The sequence below is a fragment of the Gymnoscopelus microlampas genome (assembly GCF_963454915.1).
Source record: "Gymnoscopelus microlampas genome assembly, chromosome: 8".
Classification (NCBI taxonomy): Eukaryota; Metazoa; Chordata; class Actinopteri; order Myctophiformes; family Myctophidae; genus Gymnoscopelus; species Gymnoscopelus microlampas.
Genome location: NC_139945.1, coordinates 50258211 through 50268354, shown reverse-complemented (window position 1 = coordinate 50268354; position 10144 = coordinate 50258211).

The following is a 10144-nucleotide window of genomic DNA, read 5'->3' as shown; positions in this document are numbered from 1 at the left end:
TTATGTACGGGCCCAGAGAAGTACCTGTATCTTCCGTATTGTTCAATAAAAAGCCTGTTAATCCGATCGGTGGCCATTTTCACCATATCCTTTAACCACGCGACCCTATCGGATGGGAGGTGTATTGCACTCTGATACATTATAAATCTATGAGAAAATGGCCACCGATCGGTTAAGAATACTCTTTATTGAACAATACAGAATATACGGGTACTTCTGCGGGACCATACAGAATTGTAACATCAATGGCCATGCGGTAAGCACTTTATATTTGAAATCTGAACGTTTATGTAGATGTACGGGCTGTAAATGGAAAAGTGCAAACACCTGGTTGAAGTTCGGTCGGGACAGACGACCGTCGTGTATCCATGGCTTGTTGTACATGTATCCCATCTTGTCCGTGTAAATTCCTGAACCTCTTCTTTCTGGACAGACATGAGATTCATATAGCATCGTTTCGAGTCCTTTTGACGTGCTTTTGAAGGATATTTTCTTTGTTTTGATTTATTTTTTTCGGACGTTACCGTTGCTATGGCAGATTGGCAGTTGTTGCAGGAAATGGTGAGGCGGAAGAGGCGACCCCATTGGTTGTAACGGGAATCACGTGCCAAAAAACGCACCACCCCTTTGAAAGTATTACTGCGCTGCTAAGAAAATAGTACCGACTTTTAAACTCTGATTATAAAAATACTGCGCCAAATCAGATGTCGGTAATTTTTTTTCTTACTTACTACCAATAGATCTTTTTTAAGAAGCAGAGATTATTTAGATCCACTTGATGGGAACGAAACTGAAGGAAAAGGGGCTAGACAATACGGCCTACCTGTTGCTAATAATGTACTGTAGGGTTCATGGACTCACATGCGCCACATGGTGGCCGATCAGCCACACTACACCTTAAAAAAAGGTGTCAAATGTGGCACCACCAAGTAGTAGTGGCGCCTCTGTGGTACCACAGAGGCACTCAGATGGTATTACTGCCATTATCAAGTGCTAACCACTGTATGTGTCTTACCACTCGGTCGGCGCCCACCACAAAAGCCACATTTGTTTGTCAATACAAGGTCAAGGACTCCACATCCAAAGTTAGTAAGAGAAAGTGGTGGAAGTTTGAGGTACCTTTACATTACTTGAGTATTTCCATTTCCATTTTATACTTTATAGTTCTACTCCACTACATCTCTTTTTATTCATAATTTATATTATTATTGCAAACATACATTAACCAATTAGGCCCTATTTCATACTTCGGCTCTTCAAAAATAGCTGATCTACAAGCTCACAATGGATCACATGTTGTGAGCTTGCAGATCGTCTATTTTCGAAGGATTTCGACAAATTTAGAAAACCTTTGAAAAAACATGTGAAATTGGACATTCTGCATAGTGAGTACTTTTACTTTTGGTACTTTAAGTAATACAATTTTGAATACAGGACGTTTACTTGTAACAGAGTATTTCTACACTGCGGTATTGCTACTTTTACTTAAGGAAAACATCAGAGTACTTCTGCCACCATTGCTCTTAGGACCTTCAAGACATGAGTAGTGTCCTGGATGTATGAAGCTAGTTGCAGAGCCAAGGGCTTAACATGAAAGTCTACAAACTGAGAGGCAGGCTCAGTAATAGATCCATTAGATGATATGATAGGCCTCCATGGAGGAGATTGAAGATTCATAAAGATTCATGATGGAACAAGGAAAGTTGGATGCAGGAATCGGACACAAAACACCTGACAACTCATTTAAACTGGTGAAAACCGACGATGGATCACTACTTATCAGAGAAGGCAAGCATCTGACACATGCTTCTTTGTCAGTTGACTTTGCTGTTCCTGGAAAAGAAAAAGGGACAGACACGGGATCAGAGAGTTGAAACAGAGTTTGCAACGCATTGTGAACATCTACCATTTCAGTTAATATAGTGTCAAAATCAGTTTAACCATTTAAACCCTATATACATTGGCTATTTGAAAATACCCAATCTACAAGCTCAGAACACATCATAAGCTTGTAGATCTGCTTAAAAGAAATGGTAATAATTTGGAATATATAGTATTTTTGAAACAAACACAAAGTAACCTTCTATGGAGGGCCATTGCACAAAATAGTTTCAGATGGGGGGTCTGTGGCCAAATACATATCAATTTGAGGAACCTTGACATGAAATGTTTTGAGAACCGCTGCCATAGGCCAAGAAGGAAAATGGTGGTCAACCCTATTGAAGCAATGTTTTGTTTTTACTTTAAATATTCAGGTGTATACAGTACATAATACTAAAGCGTGCTAGTTCTGGATGGAGTGGAAGAATGGAGAAGAGCTGAGCGGAGTCTGGGGTTCAAATCCACCACGGTGCATCCAGCTTGGCCGAGCGAGCATGTATAAAAACATAATTATTCGCGGTCGGGGGAGGGAAGCATGGCATGGAGGGCTTTTTTGTGGTGCCTGGGGGTGTTGAACAGTAGAAGTAGGACTAACACCCCATCCTGACGGCCAGCGTGTGAGCGATCGACAAGCCGTCCTGGTACATAGCGTTGGCCATGCCGTAGCAACATTGCCTGAACCAATCAAATTAACTAGTGACTAATTAATAATCAGAGCGGAAAGGAATGAAGCTATGTGTCGCACTCACACGGTCCCCTTCAGATATTCTTCCTCCATATGCAATTATGCACGCACAAACAGGTCTCTCCCTTAAATGAGTCTTTCAGTAAAAACAACCACCAAGACAGTCTCTGTTTGACTGTTTCAACCATCCTGTTATATGTAGCATCGAGGGTCTCACTATACTATCTGATGAGGGTTTTATACTGAAATACGACGTAATGAGGACACTGGATACTATCGTGAGTGCGCCAGGATAGTGAGGGTGCAGCTAGAGAAGCAGCTGTGTTGTCTGTCCACTATGCCATGTGAACATCCAATTTCCTTCACTCTTAATAAAACTTCTGACAATCAAACTAGCAGTATTCCAGGAAAGGGTGCAAAGCAGTGTGCAGATCTCGAGGACTCGACCAATAAAAATAGTTTGGGCTGGGGACATGGCTGCGAAACCTTGCTCAAATAGAGACACTGCGAGTGAATATTTGAGGGTTGGACGGCGTCGCTGCACAACGTGCTGTCGCTGTACGTCAGGACAGTTTGGTTGAAACACATGTCTTTTAATGACCTTTCATCACTCACTCACGTTGCTTGCAGCGAGGATGGGGTGTGAGGCTCTATGTCATCCTGGTAATGGTGGGGATTCCTCACTGGCAGGTGAGCCAGTAGGAGACAATATAGCAGTGATGACACAGAAATGAGAGGGGAGAATGAATTGGCATAATGACTAAATTGGGGAGGGAAAAAAGGCAAATAATTGGCGGCTGGGGATTATGATTGTTTTGTAAAATGTGTTTTATGTTTGTGTTTTGAGGGAATCTTGATCACTACACAATCTCTGAACATGACTGTACTGCACGCACGCATGCATGCACGCACGCACGCACGCACGCACGCACGCACGCACGCACGCACGCACGCGCACACACACACGCACACACACACACACACACACACACACACACACACACACACACACACACACACACACACACACACACTCTGCATGCTTACCCCCATTAAAAGCAGTGGTTGCGTAACTTCAGGTCTATCTCTTTGTTCTAGTAAAACCATTTTACTAGCGACCAGAGACTGCGTTTACAGATTGCATTCAGGAGTTGTTTACATTTTGGACCTATCTGCTCCTTGGACAGTGCATGGCCGGAGGGGACAAAGTGGAGACAGCATCACTTTGTTAAGAGTTGTGATAAAGCTGCAGCGAGGGCCCCCAGCTGCTGCCAGGAAAAATAAAACACACTGCGTGACTAATACACATGTCATACATTCCCCAATCAATGCAGTGGCTGGATTGAATGGAATATTCCACAAATCCACACATCCTCGCCAGATTCATTAGCTTGTTGTGTCCATTGGAAAGGTTAAGGTTTTTTTCTTCTTCTTTTTTTCTTCTGCTTTATTAGATAATGCAGTGGAGTCAAAGAATGGCCAACACGCAACACAGGTTTGAACTTGGGACATTGATTACATTGCCAGTAGGGTTGGGCTCTTATCTATATTTATCAACATTGTGATATGAGACTGGATGTTGTCTGGGATTTGGGATATCATAATGTCGTGATATCCTGGTTTAATCACTTAAAGGTAGTGTAAAAGTGCTATGATTCGGTTAAAACAAAAGTTTTTTGTGTGAAAAGGTTCAAATCATTGCTATAGTGTTTGTTCAATAACACGGGTCTCCCCGCCTCTCCATTTCTTTATTAAATGGAAAATACATTTTCAGCTGGCTGCTAATTTCACCCAATCAGGAGAGAGCACCCATTTATCAGCTTCAATTTGATAGTGTTGCAGTTTCAATGTTGTCTCTTCATTTCTTTGTGTCATCGCTTTCAATTTCACTTGTTTATCCTGTATTCTGTATGAGTTCTCGCTCCTGATTGGATAGAATTGGTATCCGGACCTGAAAATGCATTTTCTGTTTACTCAAGTGCTGGAGAGAAAACGAGACTAGGACAGAAACAATTAGAGAAGTGTACTCTGAGCACATATCTCTAACAGACTGTGTTGCCTAGTCAGAGCAACGTGTCTTGAGGCCATCAAGGAGCAACGAAGCTGGGGGGATAGCATGTCCACAACATACAGTACAACTTTATGCATGCAGACGAAAACATAACCTCCGCCTGTCAGCCTGGTGGGGATAATAAGCAGATAATGTTTTGTGTGTGTTCAACTGCATTTCTGTAATTGCCCAGTGCCACTGAAAATTGCTAGCTGACTATCCTTTTTTTTCCTCCAATGCAGCAGCTTGAGTCTGCCCACCTGTTGTATGCTATACCTGCTTGGAGGAGAAATAAATGCAAGGCTCTATCCACCTACAGCATGTCTGTTTCCATTCATTTGTGAGGGGCCTCCCAGAACATTTGCAGTCTGATTCTTTCCACTACGGTTCAGAGTTTAATCTGCTCTCTGTCTCTCTCTCTCTGCTATTGGAAAAGCATTGCTTCGGCCAGACATGGAAACTTCAGGCCTCATTCCAGTGTAAATTCCGTTGTACACACACATATGTGACGTCCCATAGAGAGGAGGTAAACACGTGAGTGAGTTGTGCTCACGAGTCACTGTTGCATAATGAATCAACCTGTGTATACTCCCATACACCCCCCCCCCCCCCCCACGCACACACACACACACACACACACGCACGCACGCACGCGCGCGCGCGCGCGCGCGCAAACACACACACATACAGTAGATGCACGCACACACCTCTCTCGCCACATTTATGAATTGAAGGCAGATACCTTCACATGGCAACTAAGCTGTTACATGGGCTACAATCAATCAATCAATTTGGCTACCACCTTTCAAAAAAGGGGTATCCAGATACTGTACCTAGCAGCCAATTATGTTTCTAAGGTTAGCGATGTACAGAGTTATTCCATCAGAGGGATCTCCACAAACTTAGTACCTGAGAATGGACTTGTTTTTATACTCTGCATCAGTTGTTGTTAACTTCAAGTCCTCCATAAAGAGCTGACTGAATAGCAGCTGTACCTAATTATAACCATCAATTAGTTGAGTTGTAACAGGGTCATTTTACAGTGTTTACATGTTGCTCTTTGCTATTTTACTTGTCTATAGTCTAGTGCATTGACATTGTATGTGTTGTATTGTGTAATGTATGTATTATACATTACACCCCCCAACCCCACCCCAAACACATTGCACTCAAGGGATCACAGTGGAAATGAGCACTCAAGCTTTTTGTTTTGTCATCCTTTTGACAGGTGTACTTACAGTCATGTATATGCATTTTTTGAATAAAAACATCAGTCAGTCAGTCCGTCAGACTGACCGTCCGTCCGTCCGTCCGTTTGTTCGTTGGTCAATCAATCAATTAATAATTCAATCAATCAATGCAACTTTTTGTCAGTCCAACTTACACACACAGTTGGACTGACAAATGTAAACATTAACAGACAACATCAACAGTCCATCAGACAGCATAAGCAACAGTACAGCAGTACGTAATGGCAGCAACTTGTCAGGTATTTAAGTAATCAGTGAAGTGGAAGTAAATTATAATACAACTGTATTGTAATTTTTGGCAATTCAAACATTCCAATATAACTATGAAACTACATTTTTAAGTACATTACAGCTGTAATATTATTGTTTATTTGGGAGGTGTGAGTGTGTGTGAGTGTCATATTTCATCTATTCATAAACAAAAACATATATATACATCTACAAGTCTTCAAAACACTTTCCTAGAACAACACCAAAAGCAGCCATTTCATTATGTAATGGACAGATGTCTCTGCCATCAATTGCTACCTCTGTTCCTCCCTCTCCAGGGGTCTCGGAGGACAGACAGAGACAGAGAAAGCAGCCCTGCTGTGTGAGAAGCCCTTGTGCTTCGCCTGCAAGCATACCACACATTTCTACTTCTGTTTCATGGCATTGATTTATTGTCACTCGTAATATAATAATTACACAGTACTTTGTTGTAATGGACAAACACCTGTACATACGTATGTTGCAATTTTCTGCTTTTAACATAAAGTCATTTTGAATTTTGGCAGAACATTGTGGATACCCCACAATGTTCTGCCAAAGTTCAGCTGACCATGATATACTGGTAGTCCAACTATTATCCCCTATTATTATTGGGGACAGGAATAGAATTTTTATCTCCGCCAGGCCGGAGACTATGTTTTCACCCCTGTCCATCCGTGTGTCCGGCCGTCCATCCGCCCATCTACTTTTACTTTTGATACTTTGTTGATGCCAATACTTTTGTGGGCTACTTTTACTCAAGTACATTTAGAATACCAGACTTTTACTTGCAACAGAATATGTTTCTACATTGTCTATTTGATTACTTAGTATCTCTGAAAGCTTGGCTACTAAATATTACGTGAGATGCATACTAAACCACCCAATTGGAGGGATTTGAACCCAGGAACATGGGAACAACATCGCATTTCACCACCGATCTAGCGCTATTTCAGCAGCCCATAGACTGTATTTTGTCAGAATCACCCCAAAGAAAACACGATTGCCCCGGGTCTAATCCGGTGACATCGGAACGGTTGCCACTAGGTATTCCTAACCTCAGTAAAACTATGCCTAAAACTAACCTTATTCCTAAACGTAACCTCAGTCAAAGTAAAACTATGCCTAAACCTAGACTTATTCCTGACCTTTACCTCAGTAAAATGAATACAAGAGTACAAGAACCGCTGGGGGGGTCCCTAAAGCGGTCCCTAAAGCCTGTGCATTACTCCGGGTCTGACCCCCCCCCCCCCCCCCCCCCTTCAGTGACGGAGTCTGGTGGCTGTTATGCTGTGGGGGGCATTTTCCATTGTGTGTGGTCCAAACATAATATCCCACCCAAAAGAATTTGAAGGCTACTTTTCAACTTCATATAATAGAAGCTCAATGGCAATGCCGCTTTTCTTTTGTTCTAGCTGTTAGTGTTAGGTCATGTGGCATAATGAGCTCCCATTTTTGACATGTCTGACATCTTGGGAGCATGATGGTGATGTTCTTAGCATGTGACATGCTTTATGAGGCTGGCAGGTATACTGTAGATGCTTATGTAACCGCTACTCCTTGAACCATGAAGATTTATTAACCCTTCTATTGTGTTGTGTAAAACTTTACTAGTTTTCAAGATATGAAATACCATCTAGTTTTTTTTTTTTACAGTACGGCACTAAAGGGGCCAGCTGTCTAGAACAGGGTTGGTCTGTATGTATGTATGTATGTATGTATGTATGTATGTATGTATGTATGTATGTCATAGAGTTAAAAAATAATAGATAGGGCACCGGATATCCCCTGCCATCCACTTGCATTGAGTTGCTCACTCAGCGCATGAAGCGAATTCAACCCTTCTTCCAGGTTGGAAATGTGGTGGGCGAGGCCTATTTGGGGCTTCTGCGCGTCAGTTTTGCGCCATAGGGGGTTTATTTGTGAGCGCAACAGGGCTTGACTCATGAACGAGGACCGTCTACCACCGTCACCGCCGACAGTGGCCCGATCTGCAGTACCTCAAATGGCCAGCATGTCCATTCCGCTTCAATGAAACCACTGGGTTCTGGGGGCTTGATGTATGTGTGTGTGTGTGTGTGTGTGTGTGTGTGTGTGTGTGTGTGTGTGTGTGTGTGTGTGTGTGTGTGTGTGTGTGTGTGTGTGTGTGTGTGTGTGTGTGTGTGTGTGTGTGTGTGTGTGTGTGTGTGTGTGTGTGTGTGTGTGTGTGTGTGTGTGCGCGCGCGCGCGTGCGTCTGTCAACAAAAGTAGACCAATCACAGCAAACTACACAGCTCAGCTGTCGCTGCTACACCAATCACAAAAGTAGAAAATAGACGTAGAATAGATCCCTCATTGGACGCTGCTGTTCATTAGAGCAATGACATGGCTGCTGGAGGTGTGCCCAGAAATATAGCCCGGGTGAACCCCCCCCCCGCCCCGCCGGGGTGATAAAAGGATAGCCCCGCCGTCTGTGTTTATGGTGGGTGATGGCTTACTTAAGCTGCCACGCCTGGACTGAGTCAAACTAATTAGACACAGAGGTAGGTGTGACTACACACCTGTTGATGCACACAGGATAGGTCAGCCATCCGCACACAAACTCAAAAAGAGTCTCTGTCATAACAGTTTATTTTGTTTGGATTTTATTTCTGTGTGGTGTCTCGATTATACAGACGACAGCAGAATTTCTTTCAAATAAATGAAAATGAAAACTAATAAAACTAACTAATAAGAAATAAAAACATAAAGTATATTGAGTGCATGTGAGTTTGCACGTCTGTGTGTGCAAGTGTGCAAGTGTACATACATGCATGTTTGTACATTCATGAGGGTGGCTATCAGCTTCATCTCTCCAGAGGACCTCAGTCCAGTGTATTCCTCCAGATGCCTACCTAATATGGTCATCTATGGTCCGTTTACAGGGGGACAGTCTGTTGTCTCTGAGCTGAGGGGCTCTCCTAGTCAAAAGCATCAACATTACAACTCTGCTGCTTAGATCAGCCGACACACTACTAGGCCATCCCCAGAGAATGACGTCACTAACCTTCCAGGTATCAAAGGGAGTCGTACGAGTCCAGACACCTGCACAGAGTCAAACAGTAGCACTATACTGGAAGTGACTGACTTCTCTCGCCTGTACAGTAATGGCTTGGCTGCTCGTTAAGATGGCCTCTTTGAATTGGCTTTTCATTCGCGTGGGCGTCACCAAGGGCTCTCCAAATGTCATCCTCATATGGATGGGTAAAATGATTCTGCAGGCACAGGTTTCACAGGCGAGATGTGTGTGTGTGCATGCGTGCGTGCATGCTTCTTGCTTCTCTCTTTCTGAGAGAAGCATGAAGCGTGTCCTCACAAAAACAGCAAGATGAGAAAGATCCTGGAAGCCGGGGACATTTTGCACATAATACTGATGGAGCTGGTTTAGGATTTGGATTATGCGGGAGGGTGGAGATTAGGGTTGTTGTTACTATGGAATGGATGCAGGCTAGTGCGTGTGTGCGTGCGTGCGCGACAGGCCGTCAGTGTCCGTTGTTCATAAGCCTGGTTTCCTGGTGGAAAAACATGTCCCGCAGCCTGTTGGTCCAGACCTTGAGGCTCAGCAGTGTTTAGAAATCTCCTGACATTTGTAAAGCGTAAGAGAGCATACATTATCCTCTGGACCAACATGGTTGTCTTATCCACAGTGATTTCAACATTCATCCAGCCGTCACAGCAATGGAAAACGGAGAGGGCCAAACTTTATAGTGAAGCCTCTAAACTCGTCTCTGACCCTGAAGCTCATAAAATATCATCCGTAGGCAGCACTATAAATATGGTAACAACATTAAGTCTGTGATAGAAATATCTGAGATGTTCTGGTAGAGTGAAGTACTTGATTTGGTGTGTATGTTGCATAAAATAACCTCCGGGTTGGAAAATGCAGAGACTGAGGATCTGCACACATTATATTTGTACCAGCTTGACGCTGCCGTCTTGAAATGTCATTTCCGAGGAATGATGGGCGGAGTGGTTTGTGAGGCAGGATGTGGCTAGTTAGCATTGAAACGT